Source organism: Halichoerus grypus, chromosome X (genome assembly GCF_964656455.1).
Source record: "Halichoerus grypus chromosome X, mHalGry1.hap1.1, whole genome shotgun sequence".
NCBI classification, from domain to species: domain Eukaryota; kingdom Metazoa; phylum Chordata; class Mammalia; order Carnivora; family Phocidae; genus Halichoerus; species Halichoerus grypus.
In genome coordinates, this window is record NC_135727.1 from 36276505 (window position 1) to 36281151 (window position 4647).

A 4647-nucleotide genomic window follows, 5' to 3' on the forward strand; every position below is an offset into this window, starting at 1 on the left:
TTGGCCTAATTGTTCAGTTATCAAGATTCATTTTGGAGGTAATTCAAAGTGTAAATATATTGTGTTTGCCTAGATGAGGGTTGCTTAACCTCAGAAATACTGACATTTTTGGCCAGATCATTTTCTTGTTGTGGGAGGCTGTTTTATGTATTGTTGGATGTGTACCAGCATCCCTGCCCTCTGGTTAACTGGTCTCTTCCTACAGTATACAACTGCCTCCAATCCCTTTTATATAGAGATTTTAAGTTAATCTTCCCAAACTATACCTCTAACTCAGTCATTCTTAATGGGAAGCAATCCACTCCACCCCCACTCCCAGGGATGCTTGACAATGTCTGTTGATATTTTTGGTTTCCACAACTCGGGGGGGTGGCGGTGGATAAGTTGCAGACATCTAGTAAGTAGAGGCCAGGGTGTTACAATACACCAGACAACCCTCCCACTCCACCTCACCTCACCCCCATATATCAAAGATTTTTTTTTGGCCCAAAATATCTATAGTGCCAAGGCTGAGAAACCTTCTTCTATCATGTCATCCTCTGGTCAGAAAATTTCCATTGTTCCCCATTGCTTGTGGGAAAGATGCCAGATTTCATGGGTCCTCCTGGTCTATATTCAGCTTATCATTTGCCAACTATAGCTCCTTTTCTGAAGCAACTGAATGGAGTACTGTTTCTGAAACATGTGGTCAACTTTATCACTTACATAACTTTGCTCACACCAACCACTCTGACTGCCTAGAATGCCCACTTCCCACTGCTAAAGTCAAGTTGAAATGCTATCTTCTCTGTAAAACACTACCTGATTCTGAATTCTCCCAGATACAAATAATTCTTTTCCTAGATGTTCTTATAGTATTTCCATTATATGTCTCTTAAAACATTTATCATGTTCATAGTAGAATGGAAATTTTGAGTTGGAAGGGGCTTTTAAAAATATGTCCAGCAATGGGGCGCCTGGGTGGCTAGGTCAGTTAAGCATCTACCTTTGGCTCAGGTCATGATCTCAGGGTCCTGAGATTGAGCCCTGCATTGGGCTCCCCACTCAGTGTGGAGTCTGCTTCTCCCTCTCCCTCTGTGTTCTCTCTATCTCTCTCTTTCTTGCTCTCTCTCAAGTAAATAAATAAAATCTTAAAAAAAAAAATCTGTCCAGGGGCGCCTGGGTGGCTCAGTCGGTTAAGCGTCTGCCTTCGGCTCAGGTCATGATCCCAGGGTCCTGGGATCGAGCCCCACATTGGGCTCCCTGCTCAGCAGGAAGCCTGCTTTTCCTCTCCCACTCCCCCTGCTTGTGTTCCCTCTCTCGCTGTGTCTCTTTCTGTCAAATAAATAAAATCTTTAAAAAAAAAAATCTGTCCAGAAAAATTCCCTTCACTTAAAGAAAAGGAAACTGAGACCCAGAAAGCTGAATTGATTAGTTGAAGGCACACTTTCCCATAAGTCTTGGACCATAGTAACTTGTGTCCTTGGCTCCACTCTCCTGGCATGGTTGAAATAGGTTACCATGGACTTTCAGTCTTGGCACTCACACCTAAACTCTGACACTTGTATGTCGACAGAGTAATTTTTCTTTCTGAGACTCTGTTTTCTCAGCTTTTAATGAAAATAATCATGGCTGTTGTGAGAATCAAATGAGATGGTATATTCAAAATGTTTGGCACATGGTAGGTACTTAATATTTGTTAGATGAATAGAAGAATCAACAGTGCTTTAGGGAGTAGGATTTAGGAATTGGTGATGGTCTATGGGACTTCACTAAAAAGTGATTGGAGGTAAAGGGTGGTTACTGCTCCCTATTTTGCACCCTTCCATAGAAAACACAAATTCCTCTGTAGGCCATTGGACCAGTGTCCAAGCTTTCTGTGGAGTAGGTGAATACTGACAGCAGCTCTCAACTTGAAGATGTAGTTCTTGAAAGGTTTGCTTTTTTTCTCCCCTTTTGCAATGCTATTGATACAACCTCTCTATTCCCTCAAGCAAATAACAGGTCGGATTGTGGGGAAAGGGTTGGATAGAAGGTATGTTTCCTCTATTTCTCCTTGGCTCCCTGTATGGCAGCAGCCTGGAGCTTAGGTGCTGTTCAGTGGCCTAATAGGAGTCTCTGTGAGAGGAAACTCTGATTGAATTTGGTGTGGCCATGGGAGCACTTTGGTGCTGGCTCTGAGCCCTGTGATACCTGGTTTTGACATGACTTCAATAAGGTTATTGAAGCCCTTCTAGCCAGCTCTTCACTCTGGAGCTGCCCAGTCTGTCAGCTTTCTTCCTGCCTAGGGCTTTGGGGTAATGCCATGCTATGCATTTATTCCTTTCATTTACAGAAACAAGTCTTTCCCTAGCCCCAGGGTGCATGTATCTAATAAAAATATCCCTGCTACTCTAATGGGGGGGGTGACCTGACAAGCAACTGAAGAAATAGAATGAGACTTCTGATGCCTTGTCTAGACTAGATTGGGAGCATGCCAGAGAGGAGGAAGTTGCCTGACAGTGGGTCTACCCCAGAGCTGGCTCCTGTCTACTCTACCATGTGAGCACAGGAGATTTTGGTTAGAGGGGCTATGGGAGAAGCTCAGGTGAATCTATTACAAATTAACTTAGGAGCCCCCTCTTTAGGGCTTATAGGCCAAGGGTCCTGTAAGAGAAAAAAAAATTACTTTTGGGAGGATGAGGAAACCAGTAGAGAGGACAGAGTACCAGACTGAGAGTAAAGAGACTTGGTCTAAATCCCTGCCTCTACCTCTCTGCTTCCTAGGGCTAGAGAGTTCCTAGGGCTATCAACTAAGCCTCACATTCCTGTCTGTGAACTGAGTACAATAAAACCTTCAACCTTCCTCCTAAGGATGGCAGAAGTTGAAGGTTTGCCCATCTCTGGAGTTTTCACCTTGTGAAACCCAAAGCATTATATAAAACCTCCTACTTTTAGTGAGTAAGTATGTGTGTATGTCTAAAAGGAGGTGTGACAAGGTGGGGGGAGGATACAAATTTATTGGCTGCTCACCTCAATATGGTATTCTTCAGTTTACTCTTTCCAGAGTCCCGCCATTATTTTTCATGTTGAGGCCACTTTGTAGACAGTTGAATTATTTTCTCTTTCAAATTCACTCCATCTAAGGATTGCATTGTTTCCATATCTACTGTAGTCTGGCTCTCAGTATAATTCTGGGTGGGGCCATGGGATTTCAAGGAGTTATATGACTGCCTCCATCTATTGGTAAAGTACTATCTCTGCTGAAGAACTAAAATTTGACATTTGTCATGGCAGGGGATAAGGGATTCACTCTTTCATTCAAGTATAGAAGGAAATATACACAGTGCTAATAAGGGCCTTTGATGAAGGAATTTGAATTACAGAGGTCAGGGAAGACTTCGCTAAGGAATTAATGATTGGGCTGAGCTTAGAAGAATGACTGAATATTGACTAGGCAAAGAGAGTGGTGGGAAATATTTGTATACATGTGCATATGCAGTAAGCATTTTAAGCAACAGAATATGCATAGGCCTTATGGTGGGAAGGACTGTAGCACATTCCAGAAACAAATAGAATAATACTGCAGCTGGTTTTGTAACTTTAATAAAAAATTTAAGCCATAGATTTGTATGGTGAGGATTAAAAATGCAAGTGTACCCATATTTGGAGTATTGTTAGGCTAAAACATGCATAGTGAGCACCCACTGTTGATAGAGCATGGGAGGCATTATCAAGAAAAAAACAAATACATCTGCACTGTTGAGCCAACAGTCTGGAAGGGGGTAAAGGGCAAATAAAAATATGTCATATGCAAATTTTCTTCCCCAAATTTTGTCCAACAGGTACACCCATGTAAGGGATATATAGACAAACTCCTGGAGGGCTACTTGGTTGAGGTGACTTGAGCCCACTGGGGTTAATCTGGAAAAGCTTCCTGGAAGTCCTGGATAGTGTTCTGGGGAAGATATGAATTGGTGAATAAGAGGGAAGAAGCTGTTTCTGGCAAGAGAGACAGTATGAATAATAATTTGGTGGTGGTAGGAACACTATTTCTGAGGTGAGAAATTTGGGATAAATTAGGTTGGCCTGAATGGAGGAGCAAAGCAGCCTAAATTGGGGCCATGTTATACTCTTTATATGACATGCCAAATAGTCAATTAAAAGAAGGAAAATTAAGGTTCACTGAGCACCATGTGAACAAAAACAATTGGTTATTAAAAAGTAAATTGTCAAGAAGATCAGTCTTGACATCTCCAACTGACCAACTATAGTCAGGACTAGCTTTCTGCAAGACTGTGAGGTAGATGAAGGTCACTGCCTACCTCTTTTCTTGGGGCCTCTCTACAATTTTCTACCACTGACATCTACTCCAATTTCTGGAGTCCTGTTTGCTTAGGCACTTGATTTTAACAATTAGTTGTTACTCTGTTCCCTTATAAATTAATAGCTCTCCTTTCTTTGGGCATTGACATTTTCTGAGGGAAAATTCTCTGAGAAAACATAAATACTTCAAAGGACAGAATCTACCTCTGATAGAAAGGCAGGTGGTGGAGTGGATGTTTTTGAACAGGTGACCTTTCCTATTACCCTTTAAATTGAAACTGCCGCCTTACAAGCTTGGCCTTGATTCCAGTGCATATTTCTTCCCTGGATACTGAAAGGGTAGGTTAAGATAAAGGCATGTAG

General features: G+C 42.0%; 1 protein-coding gene across 1 annotated transcript in view; it reads left to right on the forward strand.

Moving 5' to 3' along the window:
- Positions 1-4647, forward strand: part of LHFPL1 (LHFPL tetraspan subfamily member 1) — a 45944-nt gene that overhangs the window by 39943 nt on the left and 1354 nt on the right. The window lies entirely within an intron of this gene.